The following is a 15328-nucleotide window of genomic DNA, read 5'->3' as shown; positions in this document are numbered from 1 at the left end:
TCCACTGAATGAATGGGATTTGATAAAAAAAGGCTTTAGCTCCAAGTTGCAACGGTAGTCATCACTGAGAGAGTCTCAATTACTCCCCTCGGTAAGATAACTACATTGGTTTGGCTAAAGTACCAATCACCGTAAGTGGAGGACCCCACACGCCCATAGAACCCACCATAACCAGGACATTCACTATCCCTTTCTGCACCAGTTCCAAAGCTAGTGAGACCAGAGTCCAGCAGGGAGCTCAGACTCTGATGGCTCAGTATGTCACCCAGACCTGATCACTAGTCAGGAGATCAATCAAATGCAGAGTACAAATTTCACATACCTAGATGTGTGACAGCTAACGCCCCCACACACTCACGCACATTCAAAGCATTTAGATAACTTAAAGGAAGTATATGCTACCTAGCAGAATTCCCCTAAAACGGTCGGACTTGCAACAGAAGAACATTCCTGCTCCAACTCTAAAAATGTGTTGACAAACATGCACGGTGGTTTACCCATTCTTCTGCAGAAACTCAGAAGTTCCTTATCCACAAAGCTGTCATAAAGGGCAAGCTGTAACCTGCAGGTGTTTTTTTTTTCTTTGCCTCTTGTGTTAGTGAGGTGCCCTTTTTTCTGTAAATATTATTTAAAATTGACAGAGAAGCATGGCAAAGGAGAGGTTAACCTGAGAATCAAGCCTTCTTTTTATCCCCATTATTTTTTCTTTCAATTTTAGACCTCTCACGGTGGCGCACATAGCTGCAGTAGCCTGGTGTTTGAATGGTTGTTGGCATGTTCTGATGATTTTCATGCACATTTTTCAATTCAATTCAATTCAATTCAATTTTACTTGTATAGCCCAAAATCACAACAACAGTCGTCTCTATGGGCTTCGAATCGGTAATTGAAAAAGTGAAACATTAACTCAAAAGGATCATGAATACGTAGGGTTCAATAGGAAAATACTAAAATGAACTAACAAACTGACTAAGCGATACTGACATCCCTGCCCTTAGACCTTCACGTTAAGGAAAAACTCCTAAAAAAACGGATTCTGAAAAAATTAAGAGACCTCAGGGGTGTCCACATGAAGGAGGGATCCTACCCCAGGACGGACAGGCGATTTATCAGAACTCTTAGAAAATAATGAACTTATCTCTATCTACAACTACATATATACAAAGTCCAGATGAAGAGCTTCATCCAGATGGAGTTGGAGGGATAGTCGGTGGCGCGAGTCGAGCCGGAGACAGGATCCATAACCAGTTGTAGGAGCAGAAGCAGAGACGAGGTACACGGTCAGGAACAGGAGCACGGATGAACCAACTGGAGTCTGGAAGAACTCCCACTCCCCAGGAGGGGAAAGAGGAACAATACATGACTCACTGCACCAAACAGAAGCATGGAGAACTAAATGATAAATAATGATCAAGATCATAGAGAAGAGAGGAAGGGTAGAGCACCATAGTTACCCCAGCTTCAACTTCTAGCAGCTACTAACAACTAATAGTTATTGTTATTAATTTTAATTTAAACATATTAACATTAAGTTAAATAATCTCTGAATACTAGCTAGTCTGATAATAGGCCTGTCCAAAGAGGAATGTTTTCAGTCCAACATTGTGTGCACATTCGTTCTGGTTAATTACACCTACAGCTGACAAGCATCTCTTAAAATTAGATTACATTATGATGGAAGTTTAGCAAGCCAGTTTATCTGCTTGCATAAGATTCATGCTGCATGATTAGACCCTGTCTTTACAGAAAAGAGGGGCAGATATATATTATGCATGTATGAAATAATGAATCAGCTAAAAGAACTGGCTGCACCATTTTGCTCGTGCTGTAGCTGTTCGGAAATAGATTTCTAATAAAGAGTCGTTTGACGGGGGGTGGTCTCTTTGCCTGTGCTGGGGGGGGGTTGGCGGGGGTCCTGCTTGGGAGGAGAGGTCCAGCGGCGCTGGGCGGGCTGCCCGTCTACACCTGGGGCTGGGATCAGCTCTTCCCTGGCTCTGGGACGGGGCAGGGCAACCCTCTTGGGGCCCCCGGTCACTCTGGGTGTCATCCCCTGGGGCTGCGGGGTCTGGGGGGGGGCTTGTCGGCCCAGTCCTGTGGGGGGGGCTTTCTGGGGGGGGTCCCACTATCGGTACAGGACCTTGGGGGTTGACGGGTCAGGGTCTCTGCTAAGGCAATCGGCGGTTGCCCCGGCCGGTTGGCGGCCTCGGTCAGAGCTCTCCCAGCGTTTGGGGGTGGGGGCCTGGGCTTGCTCCTGGGGGGGGGGGGGGGGGGGGGGGCTTACTGGCTCCTACCTTTCTGTGTGGGGTGGCTGGTGCTGGGCCTGGGGCGTCGGCGCCTCGGGGATGGGGTCCTGGGGCTGGGGGTCCTGGGCGCATTGCTGGGGGGGGGGGCTGGGGGGGCTGTTTGACCACCGGGGGACAGTTTACCAGCTGTCCCCAACTTACCCCTTTCCTCATATAATATCATATTAGGGTGAGGGGGTGGAGGGTTTAGACAGCATTGAGCCTTGGGGGGGGGTACTTGGCAGTGGTCCCCCTCCCATGGTTGCCGTATGGAGTGGGCCCCCCCTCTCTCGGTTTTATTTGCAACTTAGAGATGTAGGGCCCTTGGTGGGGAGGGTGATGGGACATCACTGTGAGTAATCAGGAGATGTCCCCTCAGGGCCCTACCCGCCAATTTCAACTGTTCCCCCTTAGTGCAAACATCCTTTAATCCTCAAAATATACATTCAAACATAAACACACACATACGCACAAACACACCCTCACTAACACACAGTCATGTCGCAAGGAAGGTGGGATCTTGGACCATCTGTCCCCTACCCCACCCCTAGTGGGGCGTGCGGGGACCTTGGCGACAGCAGCCGTGTCCCCTGGGTGCCGGTTTCCTTGGCCCAGGGGTGCTCTCCCCACACAGGGAGAGGGATCCCTGAGCTTTCTGGCAAGCCCAGAAACCATATCACACCAGATCATATCACACCTGAGCCGGAGGTGTCTGTGTCCCTGCGGGGTGGGTTCTGGTCCTTGCCGCCGGGTGCTGGGCCTTGCCAATTTCCATCTGTGGCCGAGCCTGGTCGGGCCATGTCTACAACAACCCTTGTGGGCCCCCTTTCTCCCCGGGGTGCCCCCCTGTCTTGCACCTTTCTGGACCATCAGTGGCCCTGGTTGGGGGCTGACTTGAGCGCGGAGCGGGTCTCCCTTGGGGCGTCCTGGCTCGTACCTGGGGTTGGCGCGGGGGATGCCCGGACCACCTGGGTGGTGATGGGGTGCTCGTCTGGGGCTGTGGGTGGCCCTCTCGGGTGGGGCCCAGCGTTGGGCCCTCCTGGCGCTGCGGGGGGCTGCTCTCCTGGTTGGGCTGGGGCGGCGCTCTCTTTCCCCCCATGCCTCCCTGCTCTCTGGCTCTGGGGGCCTCGTGGCGGCCCTTCTGGCCCTGGCCTGGGTGGCAGGCGTGGGCATCCGGGAGGCGGTTGTTCCCTGCCTACTGCCATGTGGCGTTGGGGGCTTCTGGCTGCGGCGGCTGCTGCGGCAGGGGTTGGGGTGTGGGGGTGGCTGGTTGCTCCCCCTCCTTTCCACATTCCACCGTCCATTTTAGAAGAACATAAACACTCAACTGAGCACAGGTGTTAGCTCACCTTTGCACTAACAAATTGCGTGAATGAATGAAATATCTCATACTAGTTGGCTAGTAGGCATAAGTACGCGTGTGTGAACACTATCTGTATTGTGTATGTAACCCTCAGCATCAGCAAGTCTGCTTCCGGCCCCTCGACGCCATCCCTCTGCGTTGTGTTTTTATTGATGTTGTATGGTGGTGGAGTGACGAAGAGAGAACCACAGGACACTGGATGCTGGATTGGACTGAACCACAAACTCTTTTTGTTTTAATTAGAACTTGACGTCCACTCAGCAGTCAGGCAGCTTCAGAACATGGACAAGGAAACTCTGTGTCAGGTAAACTCAGACATTGTAAATTGTAAATTTAAAACAAAAGAAACATAAATCAGAATAAAACCATAAATTAATAAGGTTACCAAAGGTTAATACAAAATGATAATTACAGAGACATCATACAAAAATAATATATCTTTCAGCGTCTAAATCCCATGGAATTAAATCATGTCTGCCTGCATCGCCGTCACGTGCAGCCTGCTCACGGACCCCTCCCCCCTGACAACTAGCTAACGGCTGCTTCCTACCAAAACTTTATTTAAATTAAACTAAGTGCAAATGCCTCATACTTCTTTTTCAACGTAAAAGTTTAAAACAGTTTAATGAACAGTCCTGAAACAAGATTACAAATTACCAGTTTGAACATGTGTAACTGTAACAACCTGCGGGGCCGCACAGCCCATCTTACCTTCAGAACATGCACAAGGAAACTGAAGACAAAACGGCGCTAACCCAGCAAAACCCCAACCGAACTACGGTGTCCCATCTGGCCCACTCATTTGAGCACAAGGGCTAGTCTCGACAGTGCTGCAACCCTGTGGTCACAGGAGTCACCTGTCCTACATCCACCCCGACTTTAATTGATGGCGTCCCAGCCATCAGACAAATGCCCCTGCCCTAGCCCTTCAAAGACCACCCACCGAACAAACCATATTGTGTCCCATTAAGATTTTTTGTATTTTGAACCCAAATGAATTAACTATTTCTAATGGATCATTATGACCGAGCTTCTCTCCTAGCTTTCACTCTATGCCACAACTCCCAGCCTCGGTTTATCTTTTCCTGGTCTTTCAAAGGCCCTGCGGCCTGGTGCAGTAGGCACAGTTTCTTTGGGGGGCGCCTATTCCTAGGTGGGTTTCTTTTTGGAAAGTCAGGAACTTGAGAAGTGTGACCCCCACTTGTAGCTGCTGTTGTCTCTGTTGCCTCGTTCATCAGTTCTGCGCTGAAGTCCACCATGTTGTCGTGTTCATGCTCACCATCTGTCAAGTCTTGCACATCCCTTTCCACATTGTCCTCCACATCCCCCAGCACTCTGTCCTCCATCATGGCTCGGTGCCTATGTCTCCAGTTGTTACGTCAGTCTCTAACAGCTCCTCCACAGAATCCTCATTCTGCTCCACTGGGAGGAACATGCACTGAGTGAGGAGGTTTCTATGAACAACTCGTTCTGCTCCTCCATTCTCTGGACGCACCACATAGACCGGGATGCCTTTCTGTTTTTTCACCACAATGTACGGATGACACTCCCATTTGTCCCCAAGCTTTTGTCGCCCCTCTATATGACAGACCTTGACCAGCACTCAATCCCCTGGGCTGAAGGCGTGGCTTTTTGCAGTTCGGTCATAGTACTTCTTCTGCTGTCCTTTGGCATGTTGAGATGTTTTGTTAGCCTGGGCGTAGGCCTGTGAAAGACAGTCAGAGAGGATCTGCACATAGTCACTGTACCCACATTCCTCAGCCCTGATAGAGAGTCCAAAAACAAGGTCCACTGGAAGCCTGGGGTGTCTCCCAAACATCAGGAAGTAAGGTGTATAGCCTGTGGAATCATGCCGTGTGCAGTTATAAGCATGTGTCATGGCATTTAAATGTTCATGCCAGTGGGGTTTCAGGTGCGGCTCAAGTGTCCCAAGCATATTGAGCAGAGTTCTGTTGAACCTCTCGGTCACTCGATTCCCCTGGGGATAGTAAGGCGTGGTGTGTGTTTTGGTGATGCCGACACATTTGCACAGCTCTCTCACAATAGCACTCTCAAAATTGCGACCTTGGTCTGCATGCAATTTTGATGGGAAACCAAATCTGCAAAAGAAGTTTTTCCAGAGCACTTTAGCCACTGTGCGAGCTTTTTGGTCTTTAGTGGGGTAGGCCTGTGCATATCGGGAAAAGTGGTCTGTTACAATAAGTACATTCTCTATTCCACCTTTGGACTTTTCCAGGGTCAAAAAGTCCACACACACACGCTCCATGGGTGCGCTACTGTGAATACTGACCAGAGGAGCTCTGAGACCTGCGGTTGGTGTTTTCCTGAGGCAGCATCTTTCGCATTGCTCGCACAATGTTTTTACATCCTGGAACATTCTTGGCCAGTAAAACCGCTCTCTGATCATCTGCAGCGTTCTCTCAAATCCCAGATGCCCCGAGTCATCATGAAGAGCAGTTTTGACTGAATTTCGAAGTTGCTCAGGCAAAACGAGCTGGTGGACTGCACCTCTGTGAGTGTCCTCTATGTTCCGGTACAGAATTCCATCTTTTATTACCAACCTCCTCCACTCCTTTAAGAGGAGTCTTCCTTGCGTGTCACCACTGAGTCTCACCCCGCGACAGGGTTTTTGGCCCCGGCTCTTAAAGTGAAGGACTGGACCAATAACGGGGTCCCCCCTCTGAGCAGCCCGTATCACTTGTGTTGTCATGGCAGGGAGTGACTCAGTCCCCACATCCCCGTAAGGCTCTGACATAGGAGGTTCACTGGTCTCAGGCTCATCTAAAACAACAGGAGGAAGTTCTGCTAACACACTTGTTTGCACCCGCTGTGGGCACATCTGCAGAAGATCCGAAACATCCTGGGTGGACAGGCGAGAGAGGGCATCAGCATTGGTGTTATTCTGGCCTCTGCGGTACTGGATGTTGAAATTAAACGCTGACAGCCGAGACACTCACCGCTGACCTGTTGCATCCAGTTTTGCAGTAGTCATCACATACTTGAGGGGGTTGTTATCAGTCTGGACAGAAAATTCTCGCCCCTAGAGGTGGTCATAAAATTTGTCCGTGACTGCCCATTTCAGTGCTAGAAACTCAAGTTTATGTGCTGGGTATCTCGACTCTGCGAGGCTCAACCCTCGGCTTGCATAGGCTATGACCCTCTCTGCTCCATCCTGCACCTGCGCCAGCACAGCACCGAGCCCTTCTCCTGATGCATCAGTCTGAAGAATGAAAGGCCTGTTGTAGTCAGGGTAACCAAGCACAGGTGCAGTGACCAGTCTTTCCTTCAAGGAGTCAAATGCCTCCACACATTCGCTCGTCCACACGAATGGTTGGCCAGAGTTTGTGCACTGCATCTTCCCTCTTTTCTTCTTTCTGGGATCGCCTGAGGTGAGGCGATACAAAGGAGCTGCCAGTGTGGAGTAGTTCTGCACATACCGCCTGTAATATCCTGCAAACCCCAGAAACTGCAGGACTTCTTTTCTAGTAGTTGGCTGAGGCCAGTTCTTAACCTTACTGATCTTTTCTGGATCCATTCTAATTCCTTCAGCAGACACCAAATGACCGAGATATTGCACCTCTTCCCTCACCAGTAGGCACTTGGAGGGCTTTAGCTTCAGCCCATGCTCACGGAGTCGGTCAAACACCAGCTGCAGCCTTTCCAGGTGTTCCTCAAATGATTTTGAGAAAATTATGAGGTCATCCAGATAAATCAGAAGATGAGTGAAATTCATGTCCCCAAAGCAGCAAGTCATGAGCATCTGAAAAGTGGATGGTGCATTCTGTAGCCCAAAAGGCATCCTGTTGGCTTCAAACAGTCCCATAGGAGTACTGAATGCTGTTTTGAGCCTATCATGCTCTGCCACCTCCACCTGCCAGTAACCCGATGTCAGATCAAGTGTGGAGAAATACTTTGCCTGGCCCAGTGACTCCAGCGCCTCCTCAATCCTTGGCAAGGGAAATGCGTCTCTCGTACTGCAGGAGTTAAGCCGTCTGTAATCAATGCACAGCCTTAATGACCCATCCTTCTTTGTAACAATCACCACTGGCGAAGCATACGGGCTCTTGCTTGGCCGAATGACTCCTGCAGTCTCCATTTCACCTAGCAGGCGCCTGACATCCTGCCACTGGGAGGGGGGAATTTTACGGTACGGGAGCCGAAAGGGTTTAGAATCAACGAGGGGAATTTCATGCTGTACTGTTTTTGTGTGACCAAAATCTGTTGGGTGCTGCAAAAACACATCTGCATTCTTCTCCACAAGCTCCAGCAGAAGGGAGCGCTGTTGTTCATTCTCCACAGCTGCTTCAGTCAGATTGACACCAGCACCTTTCACCACCTGGCCAAAACTCAGACACGCACCATCTTCCTGTTGTCCTTCACCCTCCTCCTGCTTGTCACCTGCAAACTCCACCACATTGCGGACCAGGAATACATTGGCCAGTTTTGTGTGAGGCATGATAGTCACAGCTCGCTCAGAAAGGTTCATGACGCGGACTGGGGCACAGCCTTTCTTTACATCGGCAAGTACCTTTGCGACCAGGAGGTTTGGGGGGAGATGCAGAAATGGATGGCCTTCAATAACAGCCGTAAATGTCTTTCTTTGTGGGCCAGATTTAATTTTGCACCACAAGTCAACTTCTTTTCCTCCCGGAATTAAAACCTTCTTGCCTGTGTACACAGCAGGGCCCACCAGGCCATCCATGTTGCCCTGGATGGCATCCCCAAGTTGCAACAGTGCTGTATACCACTCAGGATAGTGTTCCTTGATTTGATGGAGGAACTGCTGCCCATGAGTGACTTGGAGATCATGTTTAGCAGCCCGCAGCACATTTGTGCCTATCAGCAGGGGGACCGTTGAACAGTACACAGAATCTGGAACAACAAAAGCAGGCACCATCTTGTAGTCTTGGCCTAACAGTTTCAAGTTTATATGCACCACGCCATAGTAAGGCACCGTCTGGCCTCCAGCACCTTCAATTGGTATCTTGGAAGCTTGCAGCTGTTGTTCTTTGAGGGTAGGATGGCTACACCAGAACGTATGCGTGATGCTAGTCACTTGTGAGCCAGAGTCAATGAGCGCTTTACACTTCGTACCACTGACTTCCACTTCACCCTCATTCCGTGGGCCCACCAGAGATGGTCCTTCTCCTCCATCATAAGCTTCTCCCTCCTGCTTTGGGGAACTTTGCTGCTCGCCCCTGGTGACCCCCACTCCCACGGGCTCTAAGAGTTTAAAGCCTGTGATGGTGGCATGGCAGCCTCTTCCGCAAGGGTTGATGGCTGCGGCTGCTGAGCCCAGGTAGGATTAGGGCAGGGGCTGGGGAACGCTGCTTTGCAGACACGAGCTATATGTCCCTGCTTCCCACATCGATAACATACGAAACTCTGATTTTTTTCAGTGTTTGTCATGGGTGGGGTGGAGTAAGGAGGGGCGGGTGGGCGAGGTCTTGGCGAAGGAGCAGGGGTGGACTGGGGCCATGATGGGAGGCTCAGAGGAGGACCAGCAATTCTTGCCTCAAGTCTTGATAATTTGGCCATATGTTCCTCTTGATTAATGGCTAACTTTTGCACCAGTTCTGTCAGTGCTGATAGCTCAGATGATGGTTTAGCTCTTTCAGCTTTGACATTTGTGCTATACTCTGCAAATTGAACCTGTGCACCTGGTTTCTTTGACTTGGGCTGGGAGTGGAACTTTTTGGATTCTCTTGCCAGATCTTGCAGCTCAACTTCATCACAGAGTCCCCTCAGAAATTGTCGGGTGAGCTTGCTGTCGCGATCTGGGAAGGGCCTGCTCCTTCTTTGATTTTCTTCTACCGAGCGCAGGATGGATTCAAGGGCAATTGCATATGAGCAGGCAGATTCCCCAGGCCTTTGGGTGCGCTCATAGAAGTCAGCTAATGGATCCAAGGAGCCCTGAGCATCACCATATTCCGCCCGCAGTTCCTCAAAGGCTTTTTCTGGTGTCTGTTCAGAAGAGGGCAGGTTCAAAACCAGTTTCCGAGCTTCTCCACTCAGGTGCCTCACCACAGTTGAAAAGGGGAGGTGTGCTGGTAATTCAATTGCATCCAGAAGGTACTGCATATCCCGTATCCAATCATCAACCAGCATTTTGCTATCCGTATGGCCCGTAAAAACTTGGACATTTCTCAACTGGTGTGTCTGCATAAATCCACCATATGTCATCTGTGCAGTGCTTGGGTTTGGAGTAGTCCCGGAGTTTCTTAAACGGGGGATTAGGTGCATATGAGGCCAATAATGGGTTGGTGGAATGAGATGGGGGAGCCACCTGTGGTGGTAGTTTGGATGGCATAGTGTGTTGGGGATGGATTGCGGTAGCAGTTTGGTTATGGGATGTGGTCTTCAGGTTTATAGGGGTTGACAGAGTCAGGCTGGATTCCAATGCACCCATGGTTGGAGGTAAGGCAGCAGTTGAAGGGCCTTGAGAGTAAAAAATAGGTGACGGCAGTGTGGGCATCTGGGAGACACATCCTTTAGGTGGAGTGCCATTTGCGGTGACATCAGCTGGTGGGTGATGGTGGTTCAGTGCAGGACCATAGGGCACGGTGCAGGATTGGGAGTACCCCATGTACCCCTGTTGCCTTGGAGTGAGCGGAGGGCTGAGGTGGGAGACAGCTTGGGGATGTATGGGGAGCTCTGGCACAGTTGGTGCTTGTTGTGGCATGGGGTGCCGAATGTCTCTAGGCGGAGCCATTGGTTGAGGAATGCTGACTTGGGCCGGAGGGGCTGGTGTAGTGTAATATGGTGATAGCACAGGGGGCTGCAAGCTTAGCCATGACTCTGGGTCTTGCCCCAGGGGGTGTCTATGAGGCTGGGACTCAAAACCCAAGAGCTGCGAGTGGGGGCTGGTATAACGGGTGGTGTCATAGAGCTGCTTTGGTCTCACTACTGGCTGTTGGCTTGCTGTGTTGTGTTCTGCCATTCTCCCATCACTGCAGGGAATAACTTTGATCTCATCAAGTTCATGAGAGTGGCTTAGTGCTGGACCCTGAGGAGGACAGCTGTGTGCAGGTGCACCTGGAGACATCCCCAGGTTTAGTGGAGGGTCTATGTACTCGCTTAACATCTTATTCTGCCTGCCCCTATTATGCACACATGCAAAAAAAAATTAAAAAAAATTGTCTGTTCTGAATGCTAGGAGTGTATTTGGAACTGGGCGTGGGACTCGTTATACTTTATAGCCCAAGGTATGAGGGTAGGCAATGTAAAAATAAAGTCAAATTCAACAGAAAAAAATATAAAATTCAGTCATGATTCAAATCAAAACCATATAACAGTCCAGCAATAACCCACTTGTTCAAAATGTCTCCAAGTTAAACCAAGTAGCTGCATAAGACATAATCTTGAAAACTAATAGGTAGCACACTTTTAAAGAAAAGGGAGAGAGAAAAAAATACTTCAGGTTTCATTTAGCTTAGAATTAAAATAATGACACTGATTTTTTTTTCCACTATATATCAAAAACAGGAAAACTCAATCACTTACACTCCACTTCTTGAGAATAAAGGATACCCATTTTGTAGGTGGATGCCTATCTAAAATCAGAGTCTGCAGGGTCCAAGAGACTGTCACAATCCGGGTCACGGCACCAAAGATGTAACCCTCAGCATCAGCAAGTCTGCTTCCGGCCCCTCGACGCCATCCCTCTGCGTTGTGTTTTTATTGATGTTGTATGGTGGTGGAGTGACGAAGAGAGAACCACAGGACACTGGATGCTGGATTGGACTGAACCACAAACTCTTTTTGTTTTAATTAGAACTTGACGTCCACTCAGCAGTCAGGCAGCTTCAGAACATGCACAAGGAAACTCCGTGTCAGGTAAACTCAGACATTGTAAATTGTAAATTTAAAACAAAAGAAACATAAATCAGAATAAAACCATAAATTAATAAGGTTACCAAAGGTTAATACAAAATGATAATTACAGAGACATCATACAAAAATAATATATCTTTCAGCGTCTAAATCCCATGGAATTAAATCATGTCTGCCTGCATCGCCGTCACGAGCAGCCTGCTCATGGACCACTCCCCCCTGACAACTAGCCAACGGCTGCTTCCTACCAAAACTTTATTTAAATTAAACTAAGTGCAAATGCCTCATACTTCTTTTTCAACGTAAAAGTTTAAAACAGTTTAATGAACAGTCCTGAAACAAGATTACAAATTACCAGTTTGAACATGTGTAACTGTAACAACCTGCGGGGCCGCACAGCCCATCTTACCTTCAGAACAGGCACAAGGAAACTGAAGACAAAATGGCGCTAACCCAGCAAAACCCCAACCGAACTACGGTGTCCCATCTGGCCCACTCATTTGAGCACAAGGGCTAGTCTCGACAGTGCTGCCACCCTGTGGTCACAGGAGTCACCTGTCCTACATGTACATGTTGACATGTGGTCTTTTTTGCAGCTAGCAGGTGTGTTTATAACATTTGAGTGTATGTGGACAGGCCCCGCCCCTTTGAGATTTGTATTCTATCTGTACCTTACCATAATGATAAACATCCAGTAGCTTGTTGCTTTATGCTGCTTCATAGTTTTACCCCCCTCCCCCTCCTATGATCACCCTCCGATCCCCCTCTTTCTAACATCCCTCTCTCTTCTTCCCTTCTTTCCTTTTCCGTCCGGTCCAACACCAAAGAATTTAAAAAATAATTAAAATGAATAGAGTTTGGCCTCGTTTGCAAAAGGGGTTTATTCAGACATACCTTTGGTTTGTCAGAAGATTCATAACCCCTGTTGTTAAAGTAAAATATGTCCAACACAAGAGGCCCTCAGCTCTCATCTTTCTGCCCAGCTGTTGGACAGGACAAGTTAAGAAAAAAAATAGTCGTTTGACAACCGCTCGACTAAGAAGCTTCATTGTGGCCATTATACTGGTGTCAGAAGGTATTCCAGACGTGGAGTGGCGTTGTGTCAGACTTTGTTCACTGTGGCTCTCGTATTAGCCATGTTAACTTGAGATAGATTGGAAGCATGGCCGTGCGGTGAAAGACCAAAGTAAGAGACGAGGTGAGCGGAGAAGTGGGGGAGGACAGCGCGTGTGGCTGGTCGGATGACGCGGCCAGAGAGTTCACGAAAGCTATGCATGAGGCGAGAGACCGTGTTAGAGAGGCTTTTTAGTGATGTTCTTTAATATTTCCCAACTCGCTTTGCGTTGTTTTTATTTTCATTCAGTAGATAATTGAACTACACTTTTTTACTGCACCGTGTTATTTCAGTTAGTTTATTTTTATATGACTTATATCTTTGTTCAGTTTCTCTCATTCTCTGTTTTAATAGTGTCTGTTTTTTTATAGAGTTTATTTTTCTTTTTACAAGCATTCTGTAGACCGGTAGTTAACCAAGGGCATTTGGCAAATTTGTTCTTGAATTTATAAATTGGACAGCTCTTCTTGTAAAGTGAGCTAAATATTTCTAAAAAACATTTATAAGCAATATCGACATCTTTCTCTCTGTTCACAGAGTTCCAGTTTTGTCCGGATAAGTCACTATTTAGAGCAGGGGTCTCAAACTCAATTTGCCTGGGGGCCACTGAAGGCAGGGTCTAGCTGAGGGAGGGCCGCAACTTCAACGCACACACACACGCAACTAGTGAGTGTCTGAGAGCCAATAAATTTGTATGGAACATGTACTATACTATTACTATACTCCATTATTAACTGTTTTCTGCACAAAATTTACTTATAAAACTCTCATTCAAATAAAATACGTAAAAAAAATCAATAAGTAAATAAATCAGTAATACATTTCTGTTCATTAAGTGTTCTATATCTGCTGTTTTCTCATTTAAACATCCTTATTAACACAGTTCAGTTAAAACTGTTAAATTATAACTATTAAAGACTAAAGGAGACTCCAATTCTACAGTTCTGTAAATCCATCAATGGTTCTTCTGAACACGGCTCCTCTTGTCTTCTTCTTACTGCTGGACACTTGGCAGCACTTCCTCCCAAACTGAGACCCTCAGAGTGGATGAAGATGATTGTCATTAAACCTGGACTTGGACTTATTGAAATTGAAGGTGGAGACGTCGGAGTGAATGTGCTCCCAATTCTGAGTCCGTGTTGAACGTTTTTTTTTTTTTAAGTTGACTCTTTAAACCACAAATCAGTAAAGAAGAAAAAAAATTCAGTAACCCTTTTTGGATTTTCTATCATATGACCTTTTGCACATTTAAACCCTGGTCACAAGTTATTGTGGAGCCGCCGGTCAGACACTCCTATATTTTTATAAAAAACGGATAGAAATTCATGTTGGTGACACTAAATATGTGCAGCCAAGATGCACAATAAGCGTGTTTGAGATCACTCAGGTGGACGAAACGCAGCAACAGATACCTGGGGCCTGTTTCAGAAAGGAGGTTCAACCAACTCTGAGGTTAAACCTGAACTGTTGTGAAGGCTCAGCCTATTGTTGATGACATCACAGGAAGTGATGCCGAGTTCCTTTTCTTCTTCGGTGGTTTTCTGGATTTGTTGAGCTAGTTCCTGTTTCCATGTGCTCTGGACCATCAGCAGAGAGAGAGACTTAAGTTGCCAAAAAAACCTTGTCTAACACCCCAGTTCATTCCAGTTGCTGTATTTCAATATTAAGTAACTGAGAAAACGTAAGTGTTTGAATCCTTTGTTTTATATATATATATATATATAAAACAAAGGATTCAAACACTTACGTTTTCTCAGTTACTTAATATTATATATATATATATATATATATTTTGCCTATTCTGGAGGTTGCCAATTTACCTATCATTTTGCTTATTTGGACTTTATTTCATAATGACATACTGAGTCAGTTTCCTTGTTTTATGTAATTTATTTATTTACAGCAGGGCTATTTGTGTTATTTATTTAGTGATGAGAGGATTTTTGTTGTTTACAGACTAAATTGGAATATTCAGCAAAGGAATAAATGCAGAACGTCTGACAAGTGGAGTCACCTCTCCTTTTTCCTCCTCCCTGTGTCCTGACCGACACCCCATCTTGTTTACGGTTAAACTCCTAACCCGAATCAGCAATACAGTCCTCCATCCTTACAGTCCTCCCCAACATTCTGGTCCTTCGAGCCGGATTTAACAGTACTCAAGATGGATCCAGCAGAAGAAATGCACCCTGATGTAAGGCCCAAGAGACATATTAGACGTCCCCTCAGACTTCAAGATTATGAAGTAGATTATGTGGGATATCAGCCAAGAGATCTACTACAGTGGAGCTCACCACCGCCACTGAGGACTCTCGCCCCCCTGCAAGAGGACCCAGCCCAGATGAGTTTCTTCCAACCACCTCAAGCTCCCTCAGGAAGCTTCATGGAGAATGCTGCTCACTCCGAGACGCCTCAGATAGCCCCAAGCTGCTTCCAGAGGAGAAATATGGGATGGGAAACGCTGTCTGCACCCACACGCTCATACCAGGCTGGACCACACCACGGCCCCCAATTCTCTGCAGAGATCAGAGCTATTCAAGAGGAGAATGCCAAGCTGCTTCAGTCACAACAGTGGATCCAGTCGGGCTTAAAAGACCTTCATGAAGCTCGAAGCGAGATCAAAGAACTAATCAATGTCGCTCGGACACTGAAATCAGAAATTGCTCAGTCCCACAGTCCAGCTCAACATCTCAGAGTTGAAGTTCCCCAGATCTCCTTTCCTAAGCTAGAACCTCAGGA

At 47.6% G+C, this 15328-nt stretch overlaps 1 long non-coding RNA gene across 1 annotated transcript; it reads left to right on the top strand.

Moving 5' to 3' along the window:
- The first annotated feature begins 14228 nt into the window (after positions 1-14228).
- LOC144990044 (uncharacterized) lies at positions 14229-14597 on the top strand. The gene is made up of 2 exons (XR_013653977.1): positions 14229-14273; positions 14549-14597. It is a non-coding gene; the product is annotated as an uncharacterized LOC144990044 (long non-coding RNA).
- The last annotated feature ends 731 nt before the right edge of the window (positions 14598-15328 follow it).

Source organism: Oryzias latipes, chromosome 2, assembly GCF_053564925.1.
Source record: "Oryzias latipes strain Hd-rR chromosome 2, Olatipes_Hd-rR_3.1".
In the NCBI taxonomy this organism is placed as follows: Eukaryota; Metazoa; Chordata; class Actinopteri; order Beloniformes; family Adrianichthyidae; genus Oryzias; species Oryzias latipes.
This window is presented reverse-complemented; position numbering and strand designations above follow the sequence as displayed.